Genomic DNA, 20,750 nt, shown 5'->3' with positions numbered 1-20,750 from the left:
AATGTACAGTACAAAATATATATCGTAGCGTGGTTGCACGGACAGCATTTTCGCGTGGAGCGTATTGACAAAATGCGCTCCACAATGTACTGTGGTATCATGGCAAGGTTCAAGCAAGAGAGCCGGCGACGAGCAACGGATCCAAACACGTTTGTGGATGAGATGGAGTATTTTGGGAACTTGCAAAGTATTATTACGGTGGATTACCGTAGCTTCTCCATGATACTATTCGATGTGCAGTGGTTCAAAGTGGTACTTGGAGGAGCTGGAGCAACAGTTCGACGAGGTCCATCATAGATTCAAAAAAAAAATGGACGGATTTGCACGACACCTTTGTGTTGCCAGCCTTGAACCAGTGCATGGACTCATTTACTTGCTAATTGTATTACGACATGGTTTATGTCACAATGGTTTGAACTCTCTTATACGTGTTTGTGAACAGGTAATCTTCTATCCAAACCCCCGACAACCTCAATGGTGGTATGTTATACCTTCAACTCCCCGAAGTGCGAGAGTATATGGTCAAAGCGATGTTCCGAGCATAGATGAAGATAATATACAAATAGAGGGGTCGATATTGTAAGGGATGGAGGCCGTCGAAAGCTTGGAGCCAGGATCGGCTAACAATGATGGAAATACAGGACTCCAAGAATTCTTTGAGAATGAGGTAGACTCATTCTTTTGTGGTGATATGTCTATCAACCTTCTAGTGTATGCGGAGTTGTGTCAAGAGATTAACATGGGACCATAGGATACTTCATACTTGGAGCATCCACTTACTCAATTCGTTGACCAATCGCTTATAAGGGTACACAAGATATGCATTTTAAGTGAGATTTTTTTTAAATGATTTATATTACTGTACTTTGTATGATTTTATTCTAACATAATTTTTTGTCTGTGCAAGTAACATTTTCATGATGAGTCGAGGGATGAGCGATGAGGAGTTACAGGACATCTTCGCACACATGTCTCCAGACCAGATCGCCAGATTTAGAGAGATGGTAGACCAGGAGCTGTCTCGATCTTCGTCATGGCGCTCTGCTAGATCTGCTTCAGCGCGATCGGATGCTTCGACTTTAAGCAAACGATCTCAACGCTCACGACTTAGGCCAAAGGGAGGGAGTGCATAAGGATTAGGGGGATGTTGCAGAGATACAGAGGCAGTGAGCTCGCAGTCGACACGGAATACAAGTGTGACTCCTCGCTCTCGTAGCTCAGGTCGATGCTCTGGAGACACGGACGTGGTGTCTCCGTCTCGTCGTTCAACTGGAGTTGCGTCACCTCCAAGATTTGTCACACCTGTGGGGACGTCTACTCCAGTTACTCCGGCTTTTGCGCAGCCGTCAGCAGGTGGCAACCCTGTGGGTGCCACTCTAAGAGATATTACCCCCGTCGGTACACCGGATGCACAAGCGTCTCCTGGATATACCCAGGAATGTGGACGTAGATGGGAGAGGACCCATCTTAGGGAGACTCCTAGGGGTTATGGATATCTAGTCAATAGTAGGTCAGGAGCGATCATCATGAATGATGAGGGGAGGAGGGTGATGGCTCGCATAAGAGAGTTGTGCCAACAAGTTTTTCGGCACAACGTCTTGGATCATTGGAAGAACATACCGTAGGGGAGCAAGGACTACATAGTAGCATCCTTGCACGAGGAGTTCTCGGTGCCAGCCGCAGTAGATAGATTCTCTATGGGCTGGATGATGGATTGCATTTGTGCATATATGTCACATAGACGATCCAACGCACGCAAGGCAATCAAGAGTGGGGCTGCAAAGCCCGAGTAGTTAGATACAGACAATTGGCGCCGACTGAGGGAGGAGGCTACAGATTCTCCAAGACGTTGAAATCAGCAGCGCGAGGCGGCGAGAGCACGACTCGAGGTCAGAGTGGTCCATCATCTTGGGAGTGGTGGCCACAGGACATATTCGGAGGACTTTGTAAGTTTTTCTTTTGTTTTTCTTGTTTATTTTTTTGAAATATTCTTTGTACTGACAATCATGTTTCTAACAGTTAGCATTTTGTTTTCTTTGCAGACTCGATATGTAAAGAGGCACAGTATCACTGCATTGATCGACCGATTGTATAGACGCGGTGGCCCTGTAAGTCACTCATCTTTCTTGTCCATAGTTACCATGAGATATTTGAATGTATTATTGTATGGTGGACTGATGTGTTGTTTCTTTTTCTGCAGAGTCCGTTTGATGGTCCTTTGCAGTGGGACGAGCTTTCGGGGGACGAGGATGCGTAGCTCGCTCTTGGATCCCTGGAGCTCACACACCTTTATTTTTGAGTCGCTTGAGATCTATGTAGACATTTTCTATGTATTAGTGATATCCTGTCATGATTATACCAATCGCTTTTTATGCAATCATGTATTTATTTCATGTATCAGTTTTATGATTTCAGTATACATTGTTTTTGTTTGCAAGCGCATTGTACACAATAGTGCAGAAACCATTTTGTATGGCTCTCATAAAGCACATAGTGCCACAATTTTTTTTTCCTATTACCATCGCTATTAGCGTCGCAAATTTAGTGCTCGCATCGCTATTAGCATTGTTATGCACATCGCAAACCGTCGCTATCAACATCGGTATTGGCATCGCTATCAGCGACGCCAATACCGACACTGATAGCGATGCCAATACCGACTATTCTATGGTGTTGCCAATAGTGACGCTTTTTGCGATGATAGGGGCAAATTTTATTGTTTGTATTTTCGTCGCTTTAAACATCGGTATAAGGCCTATATCTTGTAGTGATTGTCATTTAATTGTTGAGTAGTGCATTCCTACATTAATGAGTTGTCCACTAGCAAAGCTCACTCAAACGTCCATTATGTTTGCCATGTTGATATAGAACCACATGCATTTTGGATGTATCGATATGCACATGGGATGCTCATGTCTAATTTGGGTTTGGTAAGATAGGTGTTGTTGTTAAAACCTTCTTCTCTTGGGGGGTTACTTGTAAAGATATAAGTTTATCACATGGATTCAACAAAAGGGACTTTTACAATACCCCTTTTAGACACTTTTTTTATACATAAGAGTATCATTTAATGGGAATATTCATTGGTTGATATGAGAAAAGGGATTATTCTATTCATGATAGATTTATAGACAAGGGCTTTCTAAATTATGCCTTGAATGCATATAATAGTAAGGATTTATCTTTCATGAACCCTTGAGCTTGTTCAATGCTTTATAGTATCTTAACTTGGTTTTTGTGTTTACTTTCTTGTAATTAATATTTATATGCTCCATTGTGTAGGTGAGCCCTAGTCTATTGAATGTTTTTTTGTTAGCACACAGTACAAGATGAGGTTGCACTCATCTACCTTAGTGGTGCTTAGCTACATATACTAGACTTAGTTTCTTTCCTTCCTCTATGAGGTTTATGTTTCTAAATTTAAATATGTAAGCATATCATGGGTTCAAAACAAGGGATTTTTAAAATATTATTTTTATATGTAATATTCGAGGTTAAGATGCTCACCTTTTTTCATTCTAACAGTCTTTTTTGGTATATAGTGGAATAATTATACATTGTACACTTAAAATGATTGTTATTCTAGAAGCATAATTAGTATGTAACTTTACAAAATAATTTTGATTTCACCATGCATTTTCTTGTTCTTTTGCTTGAGGGTGTCACTCATCAATGTATGTATATAGCATGTGGGTTCAACATAACAGATTTTCTAAATATAGTTTTTACACATTTTTTACATAAAGAAGGGTGCCATTTATAGATTGAATGGATAAGGGGTATGTTTATTGTAGAAAAAATTCATAGATAATGATTTTTAAAAATAGGCTTTCAACACACGTGATGTAGAGGGTTTACATCATATAGTGAACCCTTGAGTTCTTGTGATGGTAATCACATTGTCAAGGATTGACAAGTGTCTTGATCATTGATATCTCCATGCCAAAGAGATATATAGGCACTAAAAATACATGGGAGTGATGTCACATGTAGACCTCTTTAATCTTTGTGATTATCATTAGGGGTTCCTAATGGCTAAGCCTATGCCAAATATAGACTAAGGGCATGCTAGCCTTACTAGTACACTAGGTGTACATTGATAGATGCCAAGCATAGGCTACAAATATGCATATCATATGCTAAGGATATGCTAGGCATAGGCAAAGACATGGTAGACTTGGCTACAATAGGGATAAGATAGGCTAGGATTCATTAACCAAGATGATGATAGACTTAGTTGAGCTTGCCTATGCTAAGTTTGGGCGAAGCTACAAAGGCATGCATATGCTTGGCCAAGTGTGGCCCAAGTAATATCATCCTCAACTAGGCTTGGTTGAGCTTGGGGGGACTCCCTTAGGGTGGTATGCTTGGCTACGCTACGGTTAGATAACTTAAGCTAGTCTCTCTCTCTTTCTCTCTTCTCACTCTACTCTTTCTTTCTTTCTATCTTTTCTCTATTCTCTCTCAAGTCTATTTTTAACACTACTCTCCTCAACTGTCTCTCTCTCTTTCTCTCTCTATGTCTTTATGTGCCTCTACCTCTCCCTCTAATTTCTCTCCCCACTCTCCTCTCTCACTCTCTTTCTTCTCTCTTCTCTCTTTCTCTCACTTCACCTCTCTCTCTCTTTCTCTCTCTCTATACTACTTGTATTTCTTTCTCCCCCTCTCTTCCCCCTCTCTCTACTCCGTCTTCCCCCTATCTCTCTCTCTGTCACCCCCTCACACACACACACACACACACACTCTCTCTCTCTCTCTCTCTCTCTCTCTCTCTCTCTCTCTCTCTCTCTCTCTCTCGTGTGCAACCTTTTAAACTACATTGATATAAATATAAAAATTTGCTTTTTGAAAAATTGAATACTATACTAAAGTTCATACCAACTATGCAAAATTTTTGCAAGACTTATCAATATCAAGTTCCAAAATAAGCTTTATGTCTTGTAACATGAAAGAGAATTACTTGTGAGAATTTTCTAACAACATACTTCAAGTACTTGAATGATCTAAGCTTTCATTATAGCCCTTAGACCTATTTGATGTAAGATTGCAAAATGAGAATGTGCATCATGAGAATTATACAATAGCATTTAGGGTTGAAGAGGGTTCATCTTCTCTACATGTGCTACTGATTGATACTTTTTAGCAATATATGTCGTCATAACCTTTATTGTAAGTTCATGACACACTTTAAAAACTGGAAATTAGTCCCCCAAAGTCTAGTGCTTGGAACTTTGTAATGTTCTAGTTTGTTCTAGTCATTCTAGCATGTATGCTTTCCTAGGTATTGCTACTCTCAATGTCCCATTATTCTGTGTGGTAACATAGAGCTAGGTAGAAATATCTTATGGTAAACATCTTCATAATTTGAATGTGGTAGCATAGAGCTAGCTAGGAATATCTTATTGTAAATACTTAAATAATATCTTCATTCTTAGCACATATGAATGGTAAATCTCAATTCTCAGCTCCTTATATATATTTATCACAACTTTTGATTTGTATAAGCAATCGATTTAGGTTTCATACCACAAATTTTAGATTATGTATATGATAATTTCTTTTTAGATATTATTTTCCTTATTTCTTGCGAATTTTTCCTAGCAACTCAAATAAAAATATATTACCTCTATAATTAGTATTCTATTATGCCAAAGATGAGTCTTAAAAGTGAGTTTTTGGGTGTGGTACAATGATGCTACAACTACAAGTAACACATTTGGCATAAATTTTTAGGTGATCAAGAAACACCATGGTAGACCTCATTGATTAGGTTGAAGAAAAATGGTATCATATATATTGTGCATACATATTAAAAGGCACATGGCATTGCTAACTTTCCATATAGTTTGATTATGTTGTCTCTCCGCAAGTTCATTAAGAACATAGTTGCAAAACTTTTTTGTAATATTTCGTCTTAGGAGAAACATTAGGAATATTTTGAAACAATCCCTTAAATATTGATTGTTTTGTTTGGGGTAAAGGTGCTTGTGCATAGCATGTGTATTAGTTACATTGACAATACCCGCACCATGTATTAGTTACTTGCACACCTGTACACTACCCATGCCACTTCACTCTTTATTCTTTCAATGACATTTGAATAAAGGGAAGGTCAGTCAAACATCATGACTCTTGGAGTTCTAACATTTTGTGTCTCTCTCTCTTGCTCTTGATCCTTCCACCATAGCTCTTACTTTTGCTTCATGCTTCCACTTCACGGCTCACTCCCTTCAACTATTATTAGAGTCATCCTCCATGAGAGCATAAGTCCAACCTAGCATTACTTCAGCTTGTGGAGAATACCTTCAGTTCACAACTTTCATGGTAGCCACAACTCAGCTTGGAGTGGCATGTATTGTTGCTTAATTACATCCCAACCTGTCAAGGCAAGTTCTGGAGCTTCATTGAACTACCTCTAAGCTCCCCTTGAACCCTATTGATCTCAGCCCATGAGCTCAAGATAATAGGTGCAATTTGCACTAATTGGGATGTCCCCTTCTCTGATTAGAGTTTCTTGATCCTAAATCATCTTCAACTTTTGGCATTGCTCCCAGTACTTGGAAACCTTGTGGACTCTTTCTTTACATTGGTCTTGTGATTCTAAGCATCATTTGAAGCTTTGGAGATCATCCATTAGCTCATAGTTTGTGATAGTTTGCTGTCATACAGTTTAGGATAGAACTTACCTCATTGTCCGGAGGTTATTTATACTTCCCAAGATGTCTATTTGATAGGGGTCATTTGGGGGTACTATGCCAATGTATTGGAATGTTATGGGACTAATTTGAGCACTCATTAACTCAATTTTATAGAGGTTTTTTACTATTGTAATAAGTAGGGCATTGAATGCTATTTTGTCTTAGAAACTTCATACCTATTTCCATTAGATGCTTTCCAAGCACTTTGGATGCTACACTAGGGTATATAATTGATCTTACATGCTTGGTTATACTCTTTACAAGATCTTAAGTTGGGATTGGAGCTATGACTCTTAACATTAGCTATCATTCACTATTATGTATAGTCATTTGATGCCAAAGTAAGAGCTTTCCAAGTAACTTGGATTGGATGCTCCCAGATATATACTACTTGGATCTTGGATGTATGGATGCCTTCCACATGATGTTTTGAGCCTTGTTTGCTCATCTAATTGTGGGAGATTTGGATTAACCACCAAGACCCATGGACCGCTTATTGTTTCAAGCGTTCCAAGCCGAGCCCTAATGGCTACCTCTCACGTAGCCGACGTGCCATCCACATCTATGGGTATAGTGAGCTTACCTCCATGCCGATCAAGTTACCTCCTCTCTCGCACACTCCGGTAGCTCCACGATCCAAGTGCAAGCTTCAAGCAAGCTCCATCCTCAAGCTCCACACTCTAAGCTCCATAGCCGCGAGCAAGACAAGAGAAGAGAAGAGAAGAAAAGAAGAGAGGGAAAGATGGAGAGCTTCTCCTCCTCGGTCCCTCACCCTCAACACACACTCACTCCCTCACACTCTCACACTTTCTCAAGTACAAGCTCAAGAAAGCAAGAAGAAGAAGAAGAAGAAGAAGAGACCCACTTTTTGCCACACATAAGAATGAGCTTCTCATTCACTTCTCAACTTTATATAGAAAACCCTAAATCCCTTTTGGGCGGTCATCTCCTTATCCCCTTTTTTACATGACTGACTGTGGCCTAGGCCCTTTTTCCCATTGTCTTTCTATCTTCCTAGCTTCCTTTTCACCACCTCTCTACATTTACAAATTGTACGGGTGAGAGCACAACACTTCTTAAATTAAGTCATGATGCGCTTGCACTCTTTTACAAAAGTATTAACTCGCGCTTTTCCTTTTGCGCCTTTTTCCCTTATTTAGGACTTTTCTGCGCTTCTTGTGTTTCTAGATTTTTCTTGGCACGCCTTCATCTTCCATTTCACTTTGCCTTGGCCTTTGCCTTCTGCTTTAGCTTTTCCAGATTTTCCACCTTGTTTGTCTGACGGTTAACATTACTCGCCTCCTAGACGAGTGCGAGTCCTATGGCACTCAGCGTCGTAGGTAGCTGGCTTTAGCATGCACCGAAGATGTGGGTGGCAAGGGTGCCTATGGTTGCCATGGAGGAGTGTTGGTGGTGGTGTGGAGGAAGGTCCTTGGGGGCACATTGGTGGCCTAGGTGGCTGGTGGAAGGGTTGTTGGAGTTGGTGGTAGGGCTCTTCTTTGTTGGGGATTGTACCGATGGCCAACACAAGTGTTGGTTTGTTGGGGATTCTGCACATGATGATTCTTTGCGGACTTGCAGGATGATTAAGGATAAGGATTCAGAGTTGGGTGTCAGTAAAGAGCAAATGACACTTTCGTTGGAGTCTTCAATACCTGAAATTTGAAAACCTCTCATAAGTGGTCTCTCCCTAGGGGTAGGGCTAGTCTTCTCTATCGTGCACAAGACATAGTTCAATTAGTTTGGGAGACAGGTCGAACTCTAAGCAAGCTGAGAGTATTGTCCTGCACTTGAGGACCCAAACTGTGTATATATTTTGGTACAGATATTATGTGAGTGTTCGCCCATACTTATATATTACATTGTTAGAAGATCGCGGGCTGGTTTCTTGTAACAATGTGTGGATGAAGCAAAGTTGTCCATGTTGAGAAGAATACGTGAAGGTGTATGAGACATCCTTGGCATTGTGATTGCATAACGTAGCATAATTGAACACATGGACACCGCACTTTCGGTAGAGTTGGGAGCTATGGGACTTGCTTGATGAGGGCGGTGTATTTTCATGGCCATTCGTGTGGTGCTTACCACAATTGATTGCAATGGTATTAAGGCAGAGTGCAAGAGGGAATCATGTGAATGGGTCAGGGTGACAGGTCTAACCATAGGCGAGACAAGCTCCCTAGGTATGTCGTGCCCTTGATGTGCCCTGAATAATTGTGGGTGATGCTAAAGAGCTAGGGGACTAGGGATGGAGCCAGCCGACCAAGGTCACTAGATGCACCTAATTTGAGGACCCCTAGGTGCTGTGCTGTGATTGTGAATGCTTCGTATCTTTTAATTTTTTTCATTTTCATTTTTTTCTTTTCTATTTTCTTTTTCGTTTCCTTTTCTTGTTCTTTTTTCTTTCTTTCTTTCTTTCTCTTTTTTTTTTGAACTTCCTGTGTAAAACCATTGCAATATGTTGAGGCTATCAGCCTTTCAATGGGTTGCAAAATATCCATCTTCGAAGGCTCGAGAAATGGATATTACAGTGATGATTGTGCCCTAGCCTCATTGTTGTTGGAGAAGCAATCGTTGAGATGGGGAGATACATTTGAGATATTGCAAACCTCTTTGCGACACGCGATGTTGGTACAATTGAGGTAACAACTGCCGTGAGCCAACGGTAGAGCTTGACCTAGAAAGAGAGCCAATGGTAGAGCTTGACCCAGAAAGAGAGCGTAGCCCATGATTATGCTTTGGGCCATGCGATGTGGGCGGTCGGCATGGGTGATTTTCACTTTCGGCAGCGTGGCTTTGTCGCGGCTCTTTGTGGGGTTGGTGGTTTTGCGCTGACTTGGGCATTGAACACTTTTGCACAAAGACATGTATCATCCTGCATCCACTTGTCACTTCATGAGAGTACATGCATGACATATGCCGCAGCTTTAATAAACTAGTGCGATGCAAGGAGACATCACTTATCTGAATTCCATGGTGTTGACTTAGTACTCATCACCTGTGCTTGATTAGCTTTTTCTTTTGCTAAAGACGTGAAATATATTAAACGCAAATATAAAAAGTTTGTACAATTGGGAAACATGTCACCACTTAACCATTTAAAGACAAAAAGTCATGGCCAGGAAGCGTTTGATAAGCTTTTTATACAACATGGGGATACTCTATTTGTATGAGACGAGGTGAATCCGGGCAGTCGGGCGACTAAGGTTCTGCTCTAGTGCAGGGCTCCTGTGAGGTTGGGCAGGGAAGATGTCGGTTGGGACCCCGATGGTGTAGTCCCTGGCCGCAACTGTTTCCAAAATGCTTTTAAACAATGCGTCAAATTCCTACTTGTCCCGAGCTTCCCTCTCCTCTTTCGAGCACCTAGTGCTCGAGTGTCTGTTGGGGGCCCACACGATCGGTGTTGCTACGCCCTGTGTACTCCCTTGAGCTCTCCTTCTCTTGGCTTGGGGGGTTTTCGGCCTACGTCTTAGGCGGTGTCGTTTAGGGCCTCGTTTCTTTACATACTTTTTAAGGGTAGGTACGTAGCCTCCTGACGGAGGAGCTTGTGCTGCATGCTCCCTTCAACGGTGGATAGCATCATTGCAAGCTAGCTACACTCGGTGCTCCATGTCGGCCACCGTAGGGGGACCTGCAAAATGGGAACCAAGGATTAGGCCCTGAGACAGGATAAAACTATTCGCATGGAAGGGATTATACAATGGGTTATCAAGCGCATATGATGAGGAGGGGAGAGGTGAGGCATGCAGTGTTTGTTGTAGAGAGATGGCCCCCATGATGATGTTCGTTTTGCCTCCAGCCATTAGCAGATCTTGGCTTATGCTAAGTTGCGTGGACTGGTTGTCATGGAGTGGAGCAGGCCTTATCCCTGGAAGGATAGACCAAAAAAGGGGAAAGGTGTATAGAAAGGGACGGTGCCCCATCCACACCATCAGAGATGTTGGTTAGAGCTTCGTATGTCGATAATGAGAGTTGCATGCCCTCCTCCTGTAGGTGCGAATGGCCACACAAATTCTTGTGTGGTGAGAGGAGGACCTGAGGAGCTCAGCCTATCAAACCCAACTCTTCTCCCTGCGCTTGACTATCATTGCTTGTGTGTGTTGATCTTTTCTATACAAGGTCACAAATTTTATTGTTTATTTATGTACATGTTTACAAATCCATGTCACTTCAGGAGGATAAAAACCAATTGTAGAACTAGAGTGTGGCACAGCATCTAGTACTCGTAGCAGCCTTCTTAATAACATCAGGTATTTTGCAATGTCAAGTACCATGGTACCTTGTCCGAGTCTACTTGCAACATGTAGCTCCTCCTCAGTGAGAACCTTATCAACCAAATATTTCTCTTGGCTAGTCCCAGCTAAGTCCGTACCCCGAATGGCAGTTAGTAGTCAATAAGAAGTTGGCGTCACATAGGTTGGGTCGCTTTGAGACGGACATTTGGCCAATCGCTCTTCTGAGACTGTCATGATTTGGGCTCCTAGTTCGGCCATTGCAACACGGTTTTCAAACCAACGTTGTTCAAATTGTTGCTTTAGTTGCTCTATCTCTAAGAGATTTGGTTGGCATAGCACATCATTGAATGTTATAGTTAAGTGTAGCTCATTGGCTTTCTTGTCAGAGGTGAGTCGCATGCGTTCATGCAGGAGCCTGTCATAGTGCTCGTCAAGTTGTTCTTGCTCTTCCCAGGATAAGGGAAATGGTAAGTATTCTTCAAGTTGCTCTTTAGGAAATGCGTCCATGTATGCCAAGACATAGACACGTGCAAACACTTTGAGCTTAGCATCCAACTCGGTTAAGCATTCTACGACACTTCTATGTTCAATGAGGGCTTTCTCGATTGCTATCTCATGCAAGGTTCTAGGAGTTTGCCTAGGCTTTAGCATAGCTGGGGACTCATGCCTAGATGAGCAAGATTGGTCAATGCTAGGATTGCTTATGCTCTTAGGGTTTCCATGTTTCTCCTGAGGCTTTGTTATTGTGTCATGGTTCTCCCTGGATGTGACTAGTATAAATTTGTCATCCTGTTGTGACAGTGTTGTATCCACTCTTGATTGCTCAATGCGAGTTTTGTTGTCAAAGGATTGAGTGTTGAAAACAATCGTTGATGGTAACGGTTGCTTTGATTTTTTAGAGCACACGGATGTGTCTGAGGTCTCACCGCTATTAGGAGAGACATCAACGGGTTCATTGGTAGATGGACTTGATGCTTTATTCCTCAACTCTCCAGCGCTCTTGGTCTCAATGCTCGTAGGGTCCACAACCACCTGTAGCTGCTGTTGTTTTCATTGTTTTCTCCTCTTTTTATTGGTCAGTGAAGGTGCATAACTTAATGACTCAGGACCCAACTTGAAGATAAGTTAAGGAACTTGTTTGAACTTGTTTGTCAATAGACTGCTTTGCTCTGTTTTCGTGTCTGTGCTATAAGTTATGCGAACGAACCTTGTTCCCTAAAAACCTTAATTAATGAAGCTGATTTTAAGTGTCACACATAAATGTGGTAGGACCTAATTAGAAAACTAAAGCTATTAAGGGAAGCGGGTGGCGAAACCCCCAACGGGTCCGTCCTATGGCAGGGTGGTCCCAAAGAACTGGGAGGCTTCTCATAAGTTTTTATCGTCACTCGACCTTTAGATATTGTTAGATTACAAGCCACGACCTTACATCAGATTGATCGAAGTGTGCTAGAGTTTTTTGCGAGATCTAGGTATATGAGATCCTTGTCCTATATTCATATTTGATTTTTGAAAGGTCTTGTAGGCGATCATAGCTTGACCTGGAGATTTTTGTGAAATTGTAATCGATATGTGTTTTGGCTACCACACCAGTGGAATCGGACAGGCTTCCCAGTTTCTGATTTCCAAAATTAGATGTTTGATTCCGCAGAATTGCCAAAATTGGACCCTACCACATCATCACTTGGACCACCCTATCCTATCCAATTTTGAGAATCAAACAGGTGAGAATCAGACTCACTATCCAACCGGATGCTCGACGTGTCCGATCCTCAAAATTAGACACGTCCAGATCGGACCAACCACCCTGTTTGATCAAACACACCCTGTCCAATTTTAATAATCGGCCACCACTTGTCTGCTTTTGAAAATTGGACAAACCAAAATTGGACCAGACTAAATCTGATCACTGGTAAGTCGGACGTCTAATTTCTAGAATCAGACCCTACACAATCGGACACACATAGACTAACAAACTTGGATAACTTGACACATCTCGGACAACATGGAGCGCAAGCTGTACCAAAAGAATCCAATGAAAGCCTTATAGGCAGTCCCAAACCTAGAGATCATATCCGAACGGTCGGGAATAGTGCTGACACAGTTAGTAGCAAATTTGACACGCTTAGGACTATAGGCTAACCAGTAGGCTCCCTCCTGTGCAAATTGTAAAGGTAGATGGGTGGTGGAAAGGAAGCTAGGAAGATAGGAGGACTATGGGAAAGAGTGCCTAGCTGGCCATGTAAAAAAGGGGATGACCGCCCAAAATGGATTTAGGATTTTATATATAAAGTTGAAAAGTAAATGAAGAGCACTAGAAAAATCTAGTAAATGGACTAAACGGCCGAGGGATAAACAAAAGGTTCAACGCTAAAACACAAGATAGAGCTGAATCAAAAGCAATTTCTAGCCTACTTGGTACAAAACCTAAACTATTTGAAACTAGAAAGCTATCAATAGATAGAGAAGAAGAGCCTAACCCGGTGAAAAGCAAGGAAAATGTGCCATATAATATGACATTATTGCAACAGCCAAACTAAAAGAGATTCAAACTCTTAACCATCAGCAGCTCATTCTTTGGTGTGTGGCAAAAGTGGACTCATCTTCTTCTCTCCTTCTCTTGTCTTTGCTTACTTGTGAGTACTTGAGGGAGGGAGTGTGATTGAGTGAGGGAGTGAGTGTGTGAGGGTGAGGGATCTTGGAGGTGAAGCTCTTCATCATCTCATCTCTTCCCTTCTCTTTTATTCTCTTCTCTTCTTTTCTCTTGTGCATGGATATGGAGGATGGAGCTTGGAGGAAAATGCTTGAGGATGCTTGGGCTTGCATCACGAATCGTGGAGCTACTAGAGTACTTGAGAGAGGAAGAAACTCTTTTGGGCATCAAGGTAAGCTCCTTACACCCTAGCAGGATCAAAGGCGCATCGACTAGGCGAGAGATAGCCATAGGTGCTTGCTTGAAATGCTTGAATGAATAACTGGTCTATGGATCTTGGAGGTTGAGCTTGAGCTCTCACCTCTACAACCTCGCTTGATGCACATTGCACTTGATTGTCATACATGATAAGATTTTGGAAGCATTCATATAAGTTCTTTGTTGGAAGAATGTACTTCAAGTGAACGAACTTCAAATTGGAAGTCATGTCTAAGGTTTAATCTATTTGATTGAAGGATAGCCATGAATATATATTTGGTAAGTAAATTCAAGGACTTTTGGGTAGTAAAAGAAAGTATGTTAGAGAAGGAGATCCCAATGTAATTTGCAAGCTTTTTAGAATTGATCTAGGGGCAACAAATAGGTGCAAGTAGGGTAGATCAAACATAGATAGGAAACACTAAAAGATGAATTGATTTACTTGAAGACAAAAGAGATAGAACAAGAAGAATGGTGAACATCAAGTATAAAACAATAGAGAGCTCTCTATAAAGAAAAGAAGAGTTGATATTTGAGAGGAAGGGAAATCCTAAATTGTCTTAAAATGAGCTAAACTATTATGATCAAGAGAAGGCTTGAATTGTTCTAATAGAGATGTACACTACTTCTTGAATCTAAAGAGGCACAATAGGGCTAGAATAGGGTTGTTTTGAATCATCACATTAGGATGGATTTATGTTGAACATAAAGGATTGAACTAACATAGAAGATGACTCAACTATTACAAAGAAGAGGAGGGCTACTCAGATGAACATGGCTTTTCTTGGAACCATAGATATAGACAAGATTTTTTATAAATACTATGGATTGTAATGAAGTAGGGTTGATTATAGCTTAGATTTTACTATTCATAAGCCTTCAAAATTGAAACATATAATTATTTTAGTTAGATGTGTACTCTTTTATGGATTGCATGGATGGCATATACCTGCTTCAACATATTTGTCTGCTTTATATAGTGAATAAAAACCCTCTTCTCTTCCCTTTTTCAAACTATGAGATCTATCTCTTTCTTCATAAAACTCTCATAATCTGAGACCCGCTGCCTTCTGGGCTATAGACAAAAAGTTTCTTGACAATAAAACCTCTTGAAATGCTTCAAACATGCTTTAAATTTAACTTTAAAATTTTCTCTCAATGAAGCATTAGAATAATGATTTATTTGTGGGTTACACCTTGATTCTAGTGTAGTTATTACATTCAATTATCCAAAAATCCTAGAAGAGGCCAAGACCCAAACTTCTCAATGGTGAGATAAAATTTCAAGAGAGTTGGGATTAATTTTTGGAGTTTTTCTATCTTGGTTCAAATCCATAAGAGTTAAATGATCTCTTGCAAAGATGGGATGGAACCGATAAGATATCTACTAGGGATCTAGGTCATGTAGCCTCTAAGGAAAGGGATATGAGCCTATGTAATCACATTCAACAATGATCAATTTTTAAATATACATGTGCAATATGCTAGGATTCTAGAAACTACATCTTCTATTAATGAATCAATGTTATTAAGAATGGAACCCTAAGAATTCCACAATCTTTTGGTGTAATTAAATCTACTAAAGATCTTGTGAAACCTTCTAAAACATCTCCGAGTGGTTGGTTATAAGTACCTGTATTGAAACTTTAGAGTAAAAAGGTATGGAGCACAAAATTTTATCAAAAAGATTCCCAACAAGAAATTTTAGGTGACCTAAATGCCAAAGGTTCCATGATCTCATGAAAAGACATATTTACTGTGCCCATCGTAAGGCCAAACTCACTAAGGGACCTTCTAGGTACATAATGAAAGTCCCCTTGGTAAGTAAAGTGAAAAATTCTTCAAAATAGATTATAATTAGTCAAATTAGAATCTAATTAGATGCATACAAATCAAGATCTCATATGGTTTGAAAACCAAAGACCTTGATCCCTATCACATTTTTATCAAATGATGGACTATAGAAAAGATGAAAGGGCCTAAAGCCAAAGTTGAGTATTCTCCAGGACAAGATAAAACCCAATGGGAGCTTACAAAATTGATGTCTAGTAATAACAAATCTCAAACTTCTTTAGGCTTCCAATTAGAAATCAAGAGTCATACAAATCTTAGAGTAGTTTCAAGTCATGATGAAAAAATTAATTTGGATGTGACTTGCAAGAGTTCAAGCTCTCTGTCTCTCTCCCCCTATCTTTTCATAGTATTAGGGTAGTGTCTAGGTGAGGATTTATGAGCCATAAGGACAAGAGTCTACAAGGAGTCCCTACTGTGGGTACACTTCTAGAGGTCTCTCTCATATGATCTTCAATTGATGAGATATCTTCACCAACTTGGAGTCCTCAAGGGATTGTAATAGACCTATGGTCTATACCAGTGCCATTCGGTTCATGTTCAAGTATATTTCAATCTCCATTTCAGAGTTGGATGTTGTTCATATGTGAATGTGGTAGGGTTTGAGAACTTTGCAAATTGTTAGATATTACACGTGTTGCTCATGATATTCTTGTGTGTTGACCTCGATATATATATTCCATAATTATTGCTATTATGATTTTTTCTTACATTGGTACTTTGATTTATGTTTGTTGTTTATTAGCATATATGAAGTGGACTTTAGGAGAATATTATCAAGGAATTAGTCACAATTCAGTAGTGTTTGAAGACAATTTAACCTAATTTGAAGGCCAAAATTTTGATAATTTGATTTTGAGGATTACACACCTTGCCAAGCTAAAATCCAGTTAAAGCATCCAAGGCAACATGGGGGTTGGTAGCTGATAGCACAAATCCTTGAGAAAATGAGCAAGTTCTAAGTGATATTATACTTATATGCACTATTTTTCTTGATTTCATGTATCACCATACATATAATTTTATTGAGTAACTACAAAGTACAAGGCGAATTAAAAATTGCAATAGAAAAAGGGACAATCTTACTCCTCTTTATATACAATGATTAGATTGTGTATTGCTATGCAATGTAAGTGGCTAGAAATAATAATGTGGAAAATACTAGCTACAATGATTGGTATATAAGATGTAAGAGACTTTTATTTTTCACCATTCAATTAATACAAAAGTCTCTTCATCTTACATCTTCTTTCTCTTAGCTTCCATGGCTTCCTTCTCTCTCTTGCTGCCTTTCTCTCTCTATTTCCAATATTTCTCTTTCCTCATCTAGAATTTCTCTCCTTTCCACTCTTCATATCTCTCTCTTGCAATTTTCTCTCTCCTGATTCACTTCATGACAAGTGGTATCAATGTTTAGGCTCTTGGTAGATTTTATTTTCTTATCTTCCATACACATTTTTCCTATTTTCCACCATAAAATCTAAGGCAACAGGTATAGGAGCCACATGGCAAGTAACTTGCGGGCTATCTACATGAAGCAAGGACTATTTTGGACATCTCACAAGAGATTGGGAGAAAATTTGGCAATATCATGGCTAAAATGGTAGGTTGTGGACCGTTTTTAATCATTTTAAAGGACATTTTACATAAGAATGGCTAACCGAGGTTAGAGGAGTAGTATGTCATGGCAACTTTTCAAAGTGAAGATTCTATTTCCCCTTTCTTCAAGCTTTCTAGTAGGTTTCATGGAGTTTTTAACAAATGTTTCTTCCTTTCTCTCAAACCATAGCTCTTCTTGAGACAAAGCAACACTTGATCAAGCTTCTCTACTTTATGGCCAACAAGTCAATAACCAACAAGCTCAGCCACAATGCTCAAAAGAGGCTTGAAAAATGCAGCACTTTTTGGCCTGATTTCAGTCCCACTTCTCATCATCTTGGTTGCTAATCTACTCTAGGACAATTGTGTTGGTTTTTGGCATGCTTAGCAATAAGAAATCATCATCACTAGTGCTTTTCTTGCAAGCTTCAATTTCACTTAGATTTCTTGAAGAATATTCATCATTTCAATTCATGAAGTCATCCTTGTAAAGATTCTTGGAAGAAATTTAGGACATTGAGCAAGATTAGCCAAGATTAATCCAAGAGAGCTTCCATGGAATCAAGATTTGGATGTTTCATTTTCAGCCCTACATATCATACTTATTTCATTAGAATAGAATGCCACTATCATGTTGAGATGTCCACCGAGGAAAAAGGTGGATGCCAGTGGAGATAGTTGGGCAAAAGAGAGGTGACCCTCGTTTACTATTGAACATCCCAAAGGGGTGCAACAAACTAAACTAAGGTGAAATTCACCCACCTCCTAGTGATTGGGAGCCCATGTAGGGATCCAATCTCATCATTTTATCCCTCACACATGTACATGCTGTCACATCGCATAAGGTTGAAGGTCACCATAGAGGTTTGGCAATAGAAGAATGTATGGGGGTTCAATAGCTTAGATTCAAGGAGCAGAGTAGACAGAAGAGAAGGGGTTCAAAGAGATTGAAGATGCAGAAGAATACTACAAAAACGTGTACAAAATAATACCTTCCTCTATGCTACTCAGATTGCCAATCTAATCCCTCCAATGGCTCCGAAAGGGGGGCTAAATACCACGACACCTAGCCAGAATCTTGCCAGATCACTCCTTCTTCATCTCCCACTTTGCAGTGTTGTTCATTGCCTGAAAACAACGATTGCGTGTCGCGTGATTTTACTAATCTCTCTTTTTACATAAAATCCTCTCAAATTAGTTGAAAGCTACATGGTTTCTTTTACATGTTATCCTAATCTAGAGGCAGTATATAGTTTTGTAGATTTTTTTACAATACATAATATCTAGAATATTAATATTTGACTAAAATATAATATTTTTGAACCATGGACACTAACACTAATGTCTAAAATGGCATCGGCTCTCTAAATCTAAAAGGAAGCCACACTCTAGATTTTTTTACACGGTGTGCACATAGCGGCATGACATCCACCCCCTCCTAACCTACACATCCTTTGGCATGTGCCAAAGTCCTATGGATTTGTAGTGTCAGAAGAAGTATCTTTTTCTATGTCAATGTCTTCATTTTCTGCCTCTTCTTCTTCCTCTCTGTCTTCATGCTCTTGAATTATATTCAAGTCTTCTAGCTCATATGTTGAACTTTCTCTTTGTTTGAAGAGCTTGATTCTTTTTTTAGCTATGGGTATCTTCGTGCTTGTTCAATCCAATTCAGCCAATGAATATGTGGCATTGTCATGAACGACCTTTACCACAGATGGGCTAAACCAACACTTCACCATCTTCCTAGAAGCACTGTATTGATTGTCTAAGCTACTATCATAGACAAGTACCCAGTCATTTTCTTGAATTGCTCTTGTCCGAAGTGTCGCTTATCAAATCTTCTTTTGTTCTTTAGTCTTGCTGTCTTTAGCTTCTCAATAGCTACTTGAACATCTTAAAGCCTTCTTTCTAGCTGCCATATGCCCAAAGTCAGCAACTCTTCTCTACTGATGCCTTCCTCCCAAGGTAGAAGACTCCATGTCAGAATAGATTTTTCAATTGTCATAATTGGTTATTTTCCATGCATAAGTTCAGCTGCTATGAGTAGTTCGGTCAGCCCATAATGCAAAAGGTAGCATTTTAGGCCATTCTTTGATCTTTCCTCTACAAGACTTTGCTAGAGCTTTGAGAATAGGTTGATGACCTCTCTCACTCTTTCCATTTCCTTCAGGGTTGTGGGCTGATGTTAAAGCTAACTTAATACCCAATTAGGCAAAGAAGTTGCGTGCCTCATCAGCATCCAACTCTCCTCTATCTGCAGTTATTTTACCCTTACAACCATATCTACAAAACACTTCTTCAAGCAAGAAACGACAAACAGCTTGAGTGGATTTGGTTGTTAAGGCTTTGCCTTCAACTTGATTGGTTAGATCCTCTCTTGCAAGCACTAAATACATCATATTCCATATTCCTATAGGCATGGTTACAAGATCAATAACCCATCTATAATGTATAGACAAGGGATAAGTCGATTCTAGCCCATCTCGATGCTTAACCATAGCTGTGGATACAAGTCCCATTGGGATAGGATGGGTTGTTGGCCAAGAGAATCTTGAAGGTAACATGTATGCAATTAGTTTTGGAGCAAAAGCTCTCAATGAACATCAAAGAAGGTATGCACAAGTAAAAAGGGAATTGTGGGGAGTTATAACAGCATTAAAGTGTGATCGTGAATACTTTATAGGTGCTTCCATAGTGGTAGAAACTGATTGTCTTCCACTCTTGGGTATGATTGCTAACTGCTCTACACCCAACATTGCTATGCTAAGATGGATTGCATATATTAAATCTCTCAACCTCGAATTAAATCATATTGCAGGAAAGGCGAATCCATTTGCTGACGTGGTGTCACGTGCAAGATATGACAATGAAGAAGAGCTGATGGAAGAAGATGAAGTTGAAGAATCTATACTTATTGAATTTCATTCCATGGCTGTTGAAAATACATTTTCAATTACTACATATACTGGTCCAAAGCTAGAAACAATAGGATGGTCAACTAGAAGCCAACATGCTCATTGCATTGCTCAAGTTCTAGTTCATTTCCTTGAAGAAGATTATGAAGAAGATTGGCTGAAGATCGACCAATATTTGAGCACAATGAAGAAGAAGACTTGGATTGATGAGGAGTTCAAGCATATCAAGAGGAAAGCTTATGGATTTTTTCTTAAAGAAGGACATCTATGGAAGCACACAAAGAAGAAGAAAGGAGTGCCTGTCCGAGTTTTAGGTAACAAAAGATTGCAACAACATGTAATGAAGGAATTTCATGAAAGCCTGTGGGCTGGCCATAGAGGCATATGGGGAACCTTTAGTAAAGTCAAAGAAAAATATTGGTGGCAAAACATGTATCGGGACATAGCACATTTTGTTGAAACATGTTATGTGTGTCAAATGTATTCTACAAAATGTGCTATGTCCCGATACATGTATCGGGACATCATTTTTAGAAGGAAC

The sequence above is a fragment of the Lygodium microphyllum genome, chromosome 14 (assembly GCF_053477565.2).
Source record: "Lygodium microphyllum isolate KBCC chromosome 14, Lygodium_microphyllum_v1.1.10, whole genome shotgun sequence".
Classification (NCBI taxonomy): Eukaryota; Viridiplantae; Streptophyta; class Polypodiopsida; order Schizaeales; family Lygodiaceae; genus Lygodium; species Lygodium microphyllum.
The sequence above is the reverse complement of the archived record's forward strand: the minus strand, read 5'-3'. Positions refer to the sequence as shown.